Raw genomic sequence first — 17,349 nt, 5'->3', positions numbered from 1 at the left:
TCTCTCTCTCTCTCCTGAGGATGGTTTACTCAGTGACTGGGCCGCCACTGCACAAGTGGTAAATTCAAACGGCTAATTAGAGGAGATGGGTGGATCAATAAGATGTATCGTAACAGGAATCTGAAATGAATCTGTTTAAGATCAATGAGTGCAGGAGAAAGAGGAAGAGAGGAAAACTAAGAATTGGATGATGCTCGGGTGGGGGGGTGATCATTAAAGAAATGATTCCCCAAAAAAGAAAATTCTGTCATTATTTACTCGCCCCATTGTTCCCAACCTGTTTGTTGTTATTTTGCACAAAAGAGACTTCATGATCTTTTCCATGCAGTGACAGTTCATAGTTAACCACATATGTCAAGCTCCAGAAAACACAGCTGTAAACAATGAACAACATTTCTCCTGTTGTGTTCCACACTAAAAATAACAACATGTGGATTTGGAAGCACATAAGAGTGAGACAATAATGACAGAAGATTAATTTTTAAGCAATTTTATTATTTTAGCTTTGATTTGATTGAAGAGGGTTTTATGTGCAGGCTCGGTAGGGAAGCGTGTGCATGTATAATAATATCTATTTGTATTTCACCCCCTTTTCATCTGATATCTAACAACACTGCAATAGAGTTTTCACACTGGACCTGTTTTTGTTGTATGTAGTACACTGAAATAAAGACACTTCAAGCCTACATTGAATTGGCAGTGAAAATTTAATGTAAATAAAATAAATATATCCTTTACATTTTTAGTATTTGTGCCAGTGTGACTTTAACTCTTTCCACGACATTGAAGAGTTATCTCGTCAATTAAGAGAAAACATTTGCACAAAAAAACATGTTCATGATGAGTTTTTATGGTTATCTGTAATACCGCCATTATCCAATAGATGGGGCACTTACCCAATTTATAAAAAAAATATTTATTAATTTTAAACGTGTATGTTTTGATAATCGTTCTGAATCTGATCTCTAACAAAATTCCTTCACAAAAATGCAATTTTTGAAGAAAAATACCCATATTTAAGAGTTTATAGCAGAGAAAACAAAATGAAACAGGTTTTTTTCACATTTTGTTTGAAAAATTAAACCAACATAAGACAAAAAAGTAATTATTTCAAATGATCCTGTGGGCTTTTGTATGTCGGTAAACATTTTAACTACTATAAATGTAATCTAGAAAGCATATACACTCAGAAAAAAAATGGTTGCAAGCTGTCACTGGGCCAGTATCCTTTAAAAAGGTCCTAATATGTATGATTTAGGTACAGAGTTATACATTTGATACCAATTTACATACTAATATAAACTCTTTATGTGCAAAGGTTTACATTTTAAAGGGTAACGCCCCAGTCAGAGCTAGTGGCCCTTTTTTTTACCCTTTTTGACCAATCCCAACTTTATATGAAATGCTATCGGAGCCGATGGTGTAGTGGGTAGCGTTCTGACATGTGGTGCTTTCGCACTTTCGGTGACCGAGTTCAATTCCCGGCTCGTGGTCATTTGCCGATCCCATACCCCTCTCTCCTCCCTAAATTTTTCTTGTCCTCTCCTCACTCACTGTTCAAAATAAAAAAAGGCAAAAATGTTTTATATATATATATATATATATAAAAGAAATGCTATTCATTTACTGCATTTATCTTTAATTCAAGTAAGATACTTTCCACACTTTTTTGTGGGTGGGGGGTTCACACAGATTTTCTTTCAGGTCTTTGCACAGGCGACATCAGAAATGCCGAAATATTGAGGGAACATTAGCTACCACATGTGCTTGTTATAAATGCTGCTAATATCATTTTAACGATATTGGGTTATTTTCTGTGTACTGTTATATTTGAATTTCCTGCTTTTGTTTGGCTTTGATGTCCGTGTGCGTCTCTACGCCTGCTTCCTTTCAATGAGGCTCTTTATAGTAAATAAAATGAGCATATTGAAGATGTTAGAGGTTGAGCTTTATTTTCCTGTAAGCAAAAGAAGGGGAAGTCGACAAACCAAAACATATTTTAGAAATTAAGTGCTAATTATGTGGCGCAGTCAATATGAGTCTTGTGCTTTGGTTTTGGTGGGAGAATTAGACTTTTTTGCTTGTTTTTTCAGTTTTGTTGATGCTAGAGGTGCAGAAATTGCACACTTCATTTTTAATAAATGAACATGCAAATGGCAGGAATTTAAATAATTTTATAAATAATGGGTGTTTGAATTTGGTGTAATCTTTAGCTTTCTGTGTTCCCACGGGTCCTTGAAATTCTTAAAAGTTTGTGAATCTGGGGAAAAAATTCAAGGTCCTGGAAAGTTTTTGAAAATATACATAAAGGTCATTGAAAGTGCTTGAATCTATTTTATGCAAGAAATTGTCTGGAAAAAATCTATATACCCTGTGTAGTGTATAAAAATTCTAGACTTTTTAAGCACACGTGCTAAACTGTTCGCTTTAAATGCTTAAATCTTTTGTATGCAAATGTTGATTCATACCAAAATGCTATTTTCCATAGTTGTGTTTGACACATGAAAACGTCTCGGGTTACGTATGTAACGTTGTTCCCTGAGAAGGGAACGAGACGCTGCGTCTCCGTTACCATAATTCCTGCGTCCCTGTAATGCCGTCTTTGGCAATATTTCAGATAGCGATATACTTCCTGGCTCCCGCGTCACTCTGTCTTAGTTGTTAAGCCTCACCATTGGTTGAATTTGATATACACATTCAGACACACTTACCCCTGGAGGCGTCCCCAAAATGTCACCGCAGTTCCCTCAAAAGGAAACTGTAACAATGTATCTTCAAAGGTAACACAATGTAACCTTGCTCTCACTTGAATTGTGTCCCCACATTTAGTCCTTGAATTTGAGGGTATTGGACCTGGAAAGTCCTTGAAAGGTCCTTAAATTTGAAGTTAACTAACGTGTGGGAACCCTGTGTGAGATTTTGACAATTTCTTGTGGATTTCTTATTGCTCAGTTAGTGGTTGCTCTTTCATGAACTCTCAGAAAATGGTCCCTAGCTGTCACTGGGGCAATACCCTTTAAAAACGTACACCTTTGCACCTATATATAAGGGCCTAGTATTACCTCAGAGGTACATATTGGTACCAAATGTATACATACAGTATCTGTACCTACATATATTTGGACAATTTAAAGGGCACTGCGCCTCTAAAAGCTTGGACCATTTTTTGACCCTTGTTTTATTGCTAAGATACGTTTTCTGAGAAATGTTTGGATTCATATCGAAATCTTTAATAATATTCATAATTGATTGAAAGTCTGAACTCAGTTCTGCTCTTTTTTATCTCATTGCACTAGGAGACAGCACTAGTTTCCTTAACATCAGCGCAGAAAATAAACGGTAAGTCAACATCTCTTGAGACTCTGACCCTGAGAGGTCTTCACTTTTGTGTCAGTCTGAGGTTAAAGCCACTCACATGCATAAAGTTTCTTAACATCCTGCATTACAGCCCGGCACATCTCCAAACATCAAACAGCCACTGTAACCATAATGAACCCAAACATCAGGACGCGGTGGAGTCGCTTTTTCCCCCTGCATATCCTTTCATGCGGTAGGTTAACCAATGATTTCGAATCAGGTTTGTTATTGCAATCTCAGACCAAAGGCAGGCCAGAAATGAAAGGCTTGTTTGAGATGCGGTGTGATAGTTTAATTGGCTCGGGCTGAATTGTGTTAGCAGACAGGCCTGTAGACCAGAGTGTGGGTATATTTAACCAGAGACAATAAATGGCCTTGTTAGGGCAGAGCCACTGGCCACCCAGAGACCACAGACAGGGTCCCTTCAGATATGTGGGCTGTACATACCAACGCACACACACGCTCACAGTTTTTTCCTGAATGCATGAGATAATTCTGGAAATATACACGGACGCATTCATACCCTGCATCTACACAAACCTTTCTTTCTATGAACCGTAAATACGAATTTCGTTTCAGTCCGAGTAAACATTTAGGAACCATTATACTAAATATTTTTCTTCAGAATATCAAAGCTCTTCTTCACATAAACTATTTAAATAATTTTGTGAAATTTGCTAAACATTTTACCTTTGATATGTGATGTGTTTCCAGATGAAACATCAGAATGGACTCAGACATGAATGCCAGACTTCAGGGTAACTTTTGAGAAAGCGTTTGACCGACCGGGACATACAGGTTACCTTTAAAAGTGTTTCACTGTTTTACAACAGTGTAACAATTATTTTACTGCTGTTATTGCTATGCCATTTACTTGACATTAATTTATTAAATTAAATTTGGTTAAAATTATTACATTTGCTGAATTACTTTTAACAGCTATCTAAAATAATGACTAAATATTTATTTGGTTATGTAAGAAATAATAGATTATTTTTTCTTCAGTATTTATGTATAATTTGATCTAGTTTTATATATTATGAAGATTAAAGCAAAAAAAAAACTGAACAAGCAGACAATCAATGTTTTTTACCGTATTCTTCTTTTCTTTTGATGACTCCATAGAAGAACCATTTTTAGCTGTACCTTTAACATCCGGAGAACCTTTATATTTCAATAAAGCTTCTTTGGATTATAAAGAGATATGAGAGAAATGTTTTTTTGGCCAAATAAAAATGGTTGTTTTATGGCAGTGGTTCTCAATTTTTTTGGCATGCGGTCCCCTTGCGTCCCTTCGTGACCCCCTTAAATTTATCATATAAAACATTCTAAAACTTAAAATTATAATTAAACAAAACATTAAATGATACAATTAGTAGCTTTATTTTTCTGAGGTTTTATTTATGATAAATTAATGTATTTTATAAAATGTCATAAAACTGAGGGGCCCCCTGGCACCATTTTGCGGCCCATCAATGTGAAGAACCTTTACTAGCTTATTTCTTAATTTTCAGCCTCATTGATGGTTTACTTATTCTGTGCATACAGTTATACAAAGTATACAGTTTTCAACCTTTAATTTTGCATTAATAATTAACTATCCGCTGCTAGTGTGTGTGTGCTTGAAGTATACGGTGACTCTGTGGCCTGTCACAGAGAAAAGACTCTGACCCATTTTAAGATCCGAGGTGCGGTTGAACCACACATAGCTCCGTAGTCATTTTATCCCAGCCACCTGTAGCCCAGCGCAAGAGCAACAGTAAATCACGTGACCGCTTCCCAGAGAAGAAACCCTAATCCTGAGCCCGATCGGGCCGGACCGCGGCGTGCCGGAGAGATAGAGGGCATGGTGAAACTTGAGGCGACAGTTTCACCAATGAAGAAGCGGAAAAGTGGTCCCTGCGCTCGCCTTGTTGTGTCAGCACGGGCCCATTAATGTCACTTTAGTGCCAGCGGCCCCTCCCTGCGTGCGAGAGGGCAGGAGCGGGAATGTGGGGTGTGTTCCGGCCCCTGTGGATATTCTAGACCCTCTTCACGCCTGACGGCCTGTCAGGGATTATTACAGTGACCCAATGGTTCTCCTCGGAGAGAACACGAGATCTTGCTGATGCGCTCAGAAATAAGCACGCTTCACATCCTTTAATACACACATATATTTATATGTCATAGGCTGTGTTCCAAAACCTAGTGGGCTGCCTATCTAGACAGCATCTTGGAGCATCATATTAAAAAATACTGGGTTGTTTTTATTCCATGCTTGGGTAAAATATGGATAAACCCAACTGTTGGTTTAAATTAACCTAGAAAATGTTTATATTTGTTGAAACAACCAGCATTTTTTGCGATAAAAAGGTCCCTTGTGTTACCTAGCAATTCAGGTTAAAAAGGGACAAACCCAACCTGTTCTCATGTTGGCTGAATGTCTGATGCAAACGGCATACGAATGCGAATCTCACGGAAATTCGTGTTATAGCAAGTTGCTGTTTTTCGTGTGACTCAGCACAAATTTCTAAAAATAGTTTTTCGTGTCTGTGGCACACCTTTCTTTTAACGTGTTTCTTTTTATTAATTTTTTTCTTTTTTTATCATTGTCGCTAGGGGTTGGGGTTAGAATCACTTTCTGCAACATCCTAACCCAAACCCCAACTCTAAGTGAGAATAGTTTTTAAAGCAGAAGAACAACATATAGAAACCAATGCATAAAATTAAATCCTAACGCAAACCCAGAATCTAACCCTTACCCCAAGCGACAAAAAAACAATGAAAAAAATATAAAATGACACAATAAAAAAGTCGTGCCGCGGGCACAAAAAACTATTTATAGAAATTTGTGCTGTCTAAAAAAAGCAGTCCCTCCAGAAAAACGCGATTATGTGATCGCATGATTCAATGCATAATTAGCCAAAGTCCACATATTTATGCGGCGGCCGCATTTTTTTCAAATACGCAGCACAGATTTCTGGCTGCAAAATATCTTAGCACAAAGTTGAAAAATGTTGCATTTACTTCACACAAGCGCAGCTATGTCCCCCTGTTGCCATGGGAACGTTATGAAGTGACGTTATGAAGTGACGTGATTATGTGACGTGGACATCATTGAAAAGCTGCAAACATTTTTTGCAAGTACCCGCAATTTTTGCAAGTTCCCGCAATTTAATCCCATAAAATTGCATAAATATCCCGCATATTCCATTGCATTTTTTTAAGAAAACGTGCCACAAGATCAAGGATTTATGCCCGCAATAATAAAAAAACTGTTTTTCTGGAAGGACTGAAAAAGATGTTTGTGCTCCAGTGGCACAAAAAACAGCGGAAAATCGTGTTAATAACACAAATTAATGAATCAATAGGGCTGTCAAAAAATGAATTGTGATTAATCGCATACAAAATAAAAGTTGTTTTTGCATAGTATATATGTATGCACTGTGTGTTATTATTTTGAATATATAAATATATACACATGCGTATATGTATTTAAGAAACATTTACATGTAGATAAATATTTATTTAGTTTTTAAAATATATTTTATATATAAATAAAACATATATACATAAACAAAATTTTTCTTAAATGTATACATGTATGTGTGTATTTATATATAGATGATAATTACACACAATACAAACACAAATATATTAAGCGCAAACAAACTTTTATTTTGTATGCGATTAGTCTTTTGACAGCCCTATATTTCGTGACTATAACAAGACTTGCCGTGAGATAGGGTAGCATACGGCACACTTAACTGAAAACCCTTCAGTAGATTCAAAGTTGTCCTCTGATTGGTTGAATTATACAGGCTGTTCAGAAGACGTGTCACATTCGTAAACGGTCCACCTGGAAACAACACAAAGTCATCTGATAAGAAAGCAAACATCTATGACAATATGTTTCAAAGTATGTTTCGAAGTATGCAAGCTTCATAGCGTAAAGTCTTTAAAAGATGTCCAAGAGTTTAGCTTGAAGCAATTGCCATTATTTGGCATTGTTGTTATAAACATTAGAGACATTTTGCGAATGATGCTTGCACACCGGACTGTTATTGTGGAGATATTTCCATGCTCCTAAACATGACGCGGCACAAAGCGAAACGTGATTGGTTGCTTTATGTGTCAGTCGTATATTCTCTTGGACGGTCCTTAGCCATTGAAAGTGGCCATGGTTTCCAGACCTTCAGTATGAATACATGAGTTGTTTCGAACCCATTGTTGGGTCAAATAAAAAATTCTGCACTCTCAAAAAATAAAGGTACATGAACGTACAAAAGTTGTGATTGGGGGAGGTACCTTCTCAAAAAACCAAAATGTACCTAAAATGGATCTTTTTAAAAGGTCCCGTCCCAGTGTGACAAAAATGTACAACTTTTTGAACCTTTTTTTCTTTGTGGGTTTATTAACCTTCTAAGATCCGAGCTTTGGCTTGGCTTGCATTTTAGATTTCTTCCAGCTATTTGGGGTTAGAAAGAACCAATAAATATAATAACCAAATATTTTTCTTTGACACCCAACCCCAGCTGCTGCAGAAGAGCTGGATGGCGCCTTGCATGGGCGGTGTATGAATGAGTGAGTGAATGTGTGAATGTGAGGCAACTTGTAAAGTGCTTTTGATGGCCATGGGTATGTTAAAAGCGCTATATAAATCTATTTAAACATGAAGCAGTGTAATTGTCCACGCCACGTTTGTGTACAACAGGTCCAGTTACATAGAATAAAGTATTATGGTGCAAACAACAAAAAAATGTGATGTGCGCACACCAGGTCTTAGGAGGTAAACCATTTATTAAATGGCTGGGTTTGTCCCTTTTGACCCAATGCTGGGTTGAAATGAGCCTAGTGTGTACTCTCATACTCTCTTTGTTACAGTGGTATGGCAGGCCTGTGTGTTGTTGATGTGTGGCCTGGTCAGGTGGTCTACCAAGTGCCCACATTTGCCACAAATCCATACCCACTCCCAAAGCAGATTCAGCCCTCACCAGACTGGTGTGTACTGCTGGTGTCTTAACCGCCAGCCTATGATGTTAACCAACGGTTAAACCTCTTCATGTCATTACAGGGCCAGAATCACTTGGGGTATTTAGGAGCCGATGAATTACAATGTATTAATATTCTCCCAATATCTTGATCCAAGTTCATTCTAATCTCCTACATTCTTAAAAATAAAAGGTTCTTTGCAATGATGCCATAGAGGAATCATAACTTTATATAAAAAAAAAAAAAAAATTCTTACCCTTTTAAAATCTCTAAAACTTTTGTGCAACAGTAAGGTTCTGTGGATGTTTAAAGTTCTTTATGGAACCATACAATTCAATTTTATTTATATAGCGCTTTTCACAATTGTTTACACTGAAAAAAATTATTCATTCAATTTACTCAAAATTTTTAAGGTAAGTGGTTGCAATCAATTTAGTTAAGCTACATTTTAAAAAGTTTTGTTTTGTTTTTTTAATTTTTTTGTTTAAATGTAGCTTAAATAAATTGATTGTGGCCACTTACCTAAAAAAATTGAGTAAATTAAAGGAATCTTTTTTTTTCAGTGTAAATGTTTCAAAGCAGCTTTACAAATAATAGATGCAGGAAAAAAACAGAAAACTCAATGGACAACATAAGCAGCAGAATACAGCGGCTAAGATGAAACCGTACTAGCGAGCGTAGTAATAATGTAACGAATAGAAAAGGGTGCTAAGTTAAGCCAATGTCAGCTGACTCCCAATGTTCGTCTATGGCAGAAGTACAGAACAGACTCAAACTTTGATTTGTTTATTTCTTTAGCTTTAGATGTGTTATCTTTTTTGATTTTGCATGGCAATCATAATAAAATTATGCATACTGAATTGCACATATACACAGTTTGACATGACAGTGGCAGAGCATGTGAATAAAGTGCACTAAAATACATTTATTTTAGTACACTTATTTCAACAAATTAATTTTGTATCTAATATACAAAAAAATTATCTTTAGAGCTGTTTAAGATATACTTAAGAATATCTTAATGTACTCAGCTATTTTACGACATAAAAATCTGCTTAAAGGGGCAATAAGTAGGATTTACCCCCATCTAGTGGTGAAATTGTATTTTGCATTCAAACAAAAAGTGCTTTCTAGCGCCTCCCCTTTCCAAATGCGTGTTGCAACTACGGTAGCCGTTATGTAATCGCTGATCTCCTTGTCCGTTTCAGCTGGTTCACGTGTTCTGAATGAAAAGGCGTTGTGGAAACGCGTTGGTAGGCTAGTGCTTTTTGTCTCTCTTTGCTATTATAGTTTATCAATATGGTGGAACTGTGACGAGTCAGACAAGGTTGGATCCATTTGCAAATCTTTATTAGTATCACACAGCAGTTTAGACAAAGGCAATGCAATGTAGCGGTAAAACTGGTATGTAAACACAGATACGGCTTGGGGCAGGCAGATAGTAATCGTAAACGGGTAAACAGTCCAAGGTCGAGGCAGGCAGCTAAACATCAATAATCCAAAAGGCAGTCCAAAAGTAATCACCAGGGAAACAAACACAGGGAAAACAGGGAAATAACGCTCAGTAGTGCTGCACGGGGCAAAACAAGACTTCGCAAAGAGCGTTTGTGTGTGTCCCAGGTATATAGGCAGGATAATGAGTAACAGGTGGAGTGTAATCAGCGGAGCGTGGGGCATAGTGGGAAATGTAGTTCCAGTTAGAAGTCAGGTGAATGTGATGTTTGAACACCGGGGACGTTAGCGCTGACATCCGTAACAGAACCCCCCCCCCCCTGCGAGCGGCTCCAGACGCGGGACGGGTTTTTCCTCGGACGGCCACGGGGGCGAGGGGCCGGCTTATCCGGATGAGACCTGTGGAAGACAGTTATGAGATTGGGATCCAGGATGTCCTTAGCGTCCTCCCACGATCTCTCCTCCGGGCCGTACCCCTCCCAGTCTACCAGGTACTGGATGTTGGATCCCCGCCGTCTGGAGTCTAAGAGCTCGTGTACCAGGAAGGCTTCCTCACCATCCACGATGAGTGGGGGGGGTCTTGTTGAGCCGGACTCTACAGCCGTCCCCGGATTCTCTGCGGGTTTGAGCAGGGAAACACGAAAAGTGGGGGAGATACGATAATTAGCAGGCAGTTGGAGACGAAAAGAGTCAGGATTAATTTGTTTTATGATTTTGAATGGACCTACATACCTGGGACTTAGTTTCTTGCATGGTAGTCGAAGCCGGATGTCTTTGGTGGAGAGCCATGCGAATTGACCTGGTTTGTATGAAGGTTGTGGTCGTCTGGACTGATCTGCCTGTTCCTTGGATCTTCTGACTGCACGTGAAAGATGAACGTAGGCTTGTCTCCAGGTTTCTTGACTCTTGTTAAACCACTCATCCACAGCGGGGACTTCTGATGGCTCGTCATCCCACGGAAGCATAGGTGGTTGGAACCCGAGTATACATTGGAATGGAGAGAGACCTGTAGCAGTTTTAGTGATGGAATTCTGTGCGTACTCGGCCCAAGGTAAGAAGCGACACCACTCATTCTGATTTTGATGAAAGTATAATCTGAGGAATTTGGTGAGTTCTTGGTTAGCACGTTCTGCCTGTCCATTAGACTGTGGATGATATCCGGATGTAAGGCTTATGTTGACGTTGAGTGTTTTAAAGAAGGCTTTCCATACCCTAGATGTGAATTGGGGTCCACGGTCCGACACAATGTCCTCAGGGAGTCTGTAATATCTGAAAACGTGACGTACCAGTTGTTCGGCTGTTTCTAGGGCTGACGGGAGTTTGGGCATGGGGACAAATCTGCAGGCTTTAGAAAAGCGGTCCACGACTGTAAGGATTATGGTATTACCTTTGGAGAGGGGTAAATCAGTGACGAAATCCACAGCAATATGAGACCAGGGCCTTTTGGGTATTTCCAGGGGCTGAAGAAGACCTGCCGGAGCTTGGTGGAGAGATTTATTAGCTGCGCATGTGATACAAGCATTGACAAACGTGGAAACATCCTCATGCATAGATTGCCACCAAAATTTGTTTCTCAGTTTTTGTAGTGTAGTGTTAATACCTGGATGTCCTGAGCTGGGAGAGGTGTGTACCCATTGGATGAGGTGTCGTCTGAATTTGGGTGGAACAAATGTTCGATCAACGGGGCACCCACTGGGTGGTGGTTTCTGAGCGTTGGCTTGGTTAATTTCCTGAACTACATTCCAATGCACGGGTGCAACAATAAGGGTGGGTGGGATGATGGGCTCAGGTTTGGTGGGTTGTGGAACAGAGTCGTATTGACGAGACAGGGCATCAGCTTTCGAGTTCTTTGACCCTGGACGGTAAGTGATTATGAACCGAAAGCGAGTAAAGAACAGGGCCCACCTAGCCTGTCTGGTGTTGAGACGCTTTGCTGATTGCAGATATTCAAGGTTGCGATGGTCAGTAAAGATGGTGACTGTGTGTCTGGCACCCTCTAGCCAATGCCGCCATTCTTCTAGCGCTGCCTTCATCGCTAGAAGCTCACGATTACCCACATCATAATTGCGTTCAGCTGCATTCAGTTTTCTAGAAAAATATGCACAGGGAAAAAGTTTATTGGGTTCACCTTGCCTTTGTGATAGTATAGCGCCAATGCCTGAGTTGGATGCATCCACTTCCACAATGAACGGACGATCAGGATCAGGATGATGCAAGATGGGAGCTGACGTGAACATGAATTTAAGGTCTTCGAATGCTCTTTTTGCATCGGGACACCACGACAACTTGTGATTGGTTTTCCGTACCAGGGAAGTTAAAGGGGCTGCGATGCAACTGAAATTTCTGATAAAGCGTCTGTAGAAGTTTGCGAAGCCCAGGAAACGCTGGAGGTCTTTTACTGATTAGGGTTGCGGCCAGTTTAATACTGCATGTACCTTTCGTTCATCCATAGCTACCCCTTCGGGACTAATGACATACCCCAGAAATGAAATGGATGTGGAATGGAACTCACATTTCTCTGCCTTGGCGTAAAGTTGGTGTTGTATGAGTCGCTGTAGTACAGTTCTGACGTGTTGGATGTGTTGTTCTCTGGAATCGAAATAAATCAGTATGTCATCGATGTACACAATGACGAACTGGTTGAGCATGTCTCTGAACACGTCGTTTATGAAAGACTGGAACACGGAGGGACTGCTAGATAGGCCGAAGGGCATGACCAAATATTCATAGTGACCATTCGCCATAGAAAATGCGGTCTTCCACTCATCACCTTCGCGGATGCGAATGAGGTTGTAAGCATTGCGCAGGTCGAGCTTACTGTAAATCTTGGCGTTGCGAAGCTGTTCTAGGGCTGCAGGGACTAAAGGAAGCGGGTACCTGAATTTAACTGTGATTTCGTTGAGTCCGCGGTAGTCAATACATAGACGTAGACCCCCATCCTTCTTCTCCACGAAAAAAAATCCTGCTGAGGCGGGTGATGTGGATTTACGAATAAACCCCTTGGATAGTTCTTCGTCTATGTACCTTTTCATGGCTTGGGTCTCGGGCTCAGACAGGGGAAAGATGCGGCCCTTAGGAAGTTGTGAGTTGGGAAGCAGCTCGATAGCGCAGTCGCAGGATCGATGGGCTGGAAGCTGTGTTGCTTTGGTCTTGCTAAATGCCGTTGCCAGGTCATGATATTCCTTAGGTACATTGTCAGGAAGAGGAGTCATGGTACCTACTGGTGACGGAAGTGGAGGTAATTCAGGTTTTCTGGGAATACACTTTAATTGGCAAGAGGGGCTCCAGTGCACTATTTCCTTGTTGCTCCAGGAAATTAAAGGGTCATGTTCGTGTAGCCTGGGGAAGCCAAGGATGATGGGATTATGAGGTGACGGCATGGCGTAGAAGATGATGTTCTCAGAGTGATTGGTGGAGATGTTCAGGGTTATTGTTTCTGTGATATGCGTGACGCGACCTGAGCCGAGGGGTCGTCCATCTAACGCTGAGACAGAGAGAGGTGAGCAAGGGGTTAATTTAATATTGTGAGTTTTAACTAGATCAATGTCAATGAAGTTACCGGCAGCCCCGGAATCTAGCAAGGCTTTAGTAGTTACAGTGTGACCATGAAATTTCAATGTAACAGGAATTTCGAGACAATCAAAAGTTCCCGTGGGGGAAAGAGCACTCACCCGGCCCAAACGGGACTGAGCAGGTCGAACAGGGCATGAAGCTATGACATGTCCGGGCTCGCCGCAATATAGACATAATCTCTCTCTGAATCGGCGATCTCTCTCCTCCACAGTTAATCGTGCACGACCCACTTGCATGGGTTCACATTCCTCGGTTGACGTAACAGGGGAGGTACTCACATAACGGGTGGGTCTACGAGATTGTCAATGCGAATGGCCAGATCCACAAACTCAGTAAAACTCTTCCCTTCGTCTCTGCAGGCCAATTCAGATTGAAGCTCACCACTTAATCCTTGCCTAAACATCGTCTTGAGGGTGGTTTCCAGCCAGTCTGTTTGTGCTGCTAACGTGCGAAATTCCAACGCGAATTCAGCCGCGGTGCGGCGACCTTGACGCAGCGCCAGCAGACGCTCACCCGGATCGCGTCCTCCAGCTGGGTGCTCGAACACCGCCTTCATGGTTTGTTGGAATTCGTCGTATGTGCTGTGATCAAAACCTCCCGAAGTCCATAATGCTGTTGCCCATTCTAAAGCCTTACCGGTGAGTAGCGTACAGACTAGCGAGATCTTGCCGATCTCGGTGGGGTAAACATGGGGTTGCTGAGCGATGAATAATGAGCACTGCATAAGAAATCCACGGCATCTTTCAGGTGTACCATCGAATTTCTCGGGGAAAGCCAGTCGTGGTGTAGTAGGGGCGACAGGATGTGGCTGTGGAGCTGGTGGAGGTGGCTGTGCAGTGGCTGCCGCGGAGGAAGCAGCGGCTGACGCGGCCGCGAGCCCGTGTAGGCTCTGAACGGAGCGCACGAGCTCCTCCGTCAGTGATGTTAGCCTCGCTAGCTGTTGTTGGTGAGCCATGAGGACGCCGGCTTGCGACGAGAGCTCTCCGGTGATCTGGGAAAGAGTTGCTGGATCCGTGGGCGGCGAAGTCTTCTGTGACGAGTCAGACAAGGTTGGATCCATTTGCAAATCTTTATTAGTATCACACAGCAGTTTAGACAAAGGCAATGCAATGTAGCGGTAAAACTGGAATGTAAACACAGTCCAATATCGGGGCAGGCAGAGATCATTCGTAAACGGGTAAACAGTCCAAGGTCGAGGCTGGCAGCTAAACATCAATAATCCAAAAGGCAGTCCAAAAGTAATCACCAGGGAAACAAATGCAGGGAAAACAGGGAAATAACGCTCAGTAGTGCTGCACGGGGCAAAACAAGACTTCGCAAAGAGCGTTTGTGTGTGTCCCAGGTATATAGGCAGGATAATGAGTAACAGGTGGAGTGTAATCAGCGGAGCGTGGGGCATAGTGGGAAATGTAGTTCCAGTTAGAAGTCAGGTGAATGTGATGTTTGAACACCGGGGACGTTAGCGCTGACATCCGTAACAGGAACGACATGGAAGCCTCCTTGGACTTACCCGTTCAATGTAAGTAAAAAGAAGAAATTCTAAGCTTACAAAGAAAAGTCAGATCAACTGGCAGAGGTCATTTGACACCAACGAGGACATATTTATGAATAAAGACATTGATTTTGATTAATAAAACACTTAAAATCCTACTTATTGCCCCTTTAAGTATTACTGGTTTTTAGTATTTTTTTAAGCGCACTAAAGTACTACTGAAGTAGAATATACTTTTAATATATTCTAGTATATTCGTAATGTATAACTTTTACATGTTTATTTAGCACAAAAAATAACAAAGTACTACAAACGTACTTGCTAGTATTTAAATGTATTTTTGGAACATTTAAAGTCTGCATGAAACGGAAGTAGCGATAGTATTATTTTTCCCGTTGTGACGTATATCTAAGTGAAACGGCTTCTGAAATGAGAATAAAGGTAGAGCGGGATTGATTTTGTCCACTGAGAACTGATTGGATCGTTTGAAGTTGGGTCATGTTGCTACTTGCTAACCGCTGCAATCTTTTGTGCCATTCCTCGTGACCAGAATTAAAGAGAGATCGTTTCGAGGTGGGAGGAGATTAGAGTTTTTTGATTGAAGATTACAAGGGACATGAATTACATGAATTTTGAAAAAATTATGAAACTCACAGATAAGTAATTTATTAAAAATCCAACAATATTCCATAGAAAATTAGTTTTAATTTCAATTTCATTGTGATTTTAAAAGGGACATATCATGGAAATCAGACTTTTCCCATTAAGTGCTATAATTGGGTCTTCAGTGCTTTTTTATCAACCTAGAAAATGTGATAAAGATCAACCCAGTAACTTAGTTTTGGTAAACCATTCTCTGCAAGCATGTGAAAAAATAGCTCATTGAAATTTGGCTCCCCTTGTGATGTCATAAGGGGATAAAACCGCCCCTTAATCTGCACTATCCAACCACAGCACTGCCATTTAGTACATATCAACTCATTTGCATTTTAAAGGACACACCCCAAAACAACACTTTTTGCACACACCTACAAAGTGGCAATTTTAACATGCTATAATAAATTATCTATATGATATTTTGAGCTAAAACTTTAAATACATACTCTGGGGACACGTAAAGTCTTCTGAAATGTCCCCTTTAAGTATACTTTATTTTTACATGCACATTTGAAAAGTAGTATTTTAGTATTTCATTTAGCCTTTCTTTTAACAAAACCTGATGCTAAAGGTTTCAAATTTTTGTATTTTTAGGGGAGAGGACGAGAGGTTAATAGCATTCCAACAAAAAAAAGTTGGAAAGTTTCAATGGAAAATCTGATTTGTTCATCCGATAATAATCTGTTTTGCCTGACTACTGTAATCATTTATACTTATTTTGGAAGGATTTGCTCTTTACAAATACATAAATATTGAGAGCTATATCGAGTGTCGTCAAGAGACCGAAAATGATCGAGATATAATGTTTAAGCAATATTTCCCGGCATTATTTTGCAGCCATTCCATGAAATAGGATTTCCATTATACGAGCGCACGCACGTATAGAGATACAAACACCCCGACACATTTACACTTATCTATTTATCAGATAAGGACTCTCATACACATACACGTCTATTCTTTGAATACAAAACACTCTCTGCCTCCCTGCAGTGCATCAATAAATAAAGCAAACAGCATTAGGCATAACTTGAACTATATGATCGAGACTCTAATTTAATAGCAATAGTATTAGTGTTTTAAGGTTTGGCCATTTAGGTGAAACTCTAAGCCGATGTGGGAGTAATTTGGCCGTAAGGAAATTGATTCTGACCATCAGGCAGTTTCTCATGTTCAAACAGGGGCTGCAGTTAAACAGGATCATTGCTGTTAAACACATTAGCCAGGTTCCCCCTCTCCTCCCAGCCAATGATTATGTGTCCGCACTGAGGAATTGAAATTCTGTGCAAAATATGAAAATGATCATGAAGCATGACAGGAAAAACGAATGAAAGGCGTCCATTACGCATCAGATATTATGAAGCACGGATTTCTTGTGTAAATGTATCTGCGTTGTAACACAGGAATCAGTTTTGATGCATATATTGTATGTATACAAACTTGTTCACAGTAAGACAGGTCAGGGTCTATACCTGTTGCCTGTGAAATCAGGGCACTAAGTTTAAAGGAATAGTCTACTCATTTTCAATATTAAAATATGTTATTACCTTAACTAAGAATTGTTGATACATCCCTCTATCATCTGTGTGCGTGCACGTAAGCGCTGGAGCGCGCTGCGACGCTTCCATAGCATTTAGCTTAGCCCCATTCATTCAATGGTACCAATCAGAGACAAAGCCAGAAGTGACCAATCTATCCTATTCAAGACGAGCAGCCACACGAGCAAGCTTGGTGGTACAAAATAAAACATAGGGCTTTTCTAAGCGGATTTAAAAGAGGAACTATATTTTATGGCGTAATAGCACTTTTGGGAGTACTTCGACTCGGCGCAGTAACACCCTCCCTCT

At 40.3% G+C, this 17,349-nt stretch overlaps 1 long non-coding RNA gene across 2 annotated transcripts in view; it reads left to right on the top strand.

Moving 5' to 3' along the window:
- LOC141368872 (uncharacterized) overlaps positions 1-17,349 on the top strand; it is a 196,428-nt gene that overhangs the window by 176,200 nt on the left and 2,879 nt on the right. For both annotated transcript variants that reach the window (XR_012372309.1, XR_012372310.1), the window contains 3 exons: positions 3,297-3,339; positions 3,449-3,550; positions 4,072-4,155. This is a non-coding gene — a long non-coding RNA (uncharacterized lncRNA). The remainder of the gene's footprint in view (positions 1-3,296; positions 3,340-3,448; positions 3,551-4,071; positions 4,156-17,349) is intronic.

This window comes from Misgurnus anguillicaudatus, chromosome 11 (genome assembly GCF_027580225.2).
Source record: "Misgurnus anguillicaudatus chromosome 11, ASM2758022v2, whole genome shotgun sequence".
Taxonomy (NCBI): Eukaryota; Metazoa; Chordata; class Actinopteri; order Cypriniformes; family Cobitidae; genus Misgurnus; species Misgurnus anguillicaudatus.
The sequence above is the reverse complement of the archived record's forward strand: the minus strand, read 5'-3'. Positions and strand labels throughout refer to the sequence as shown.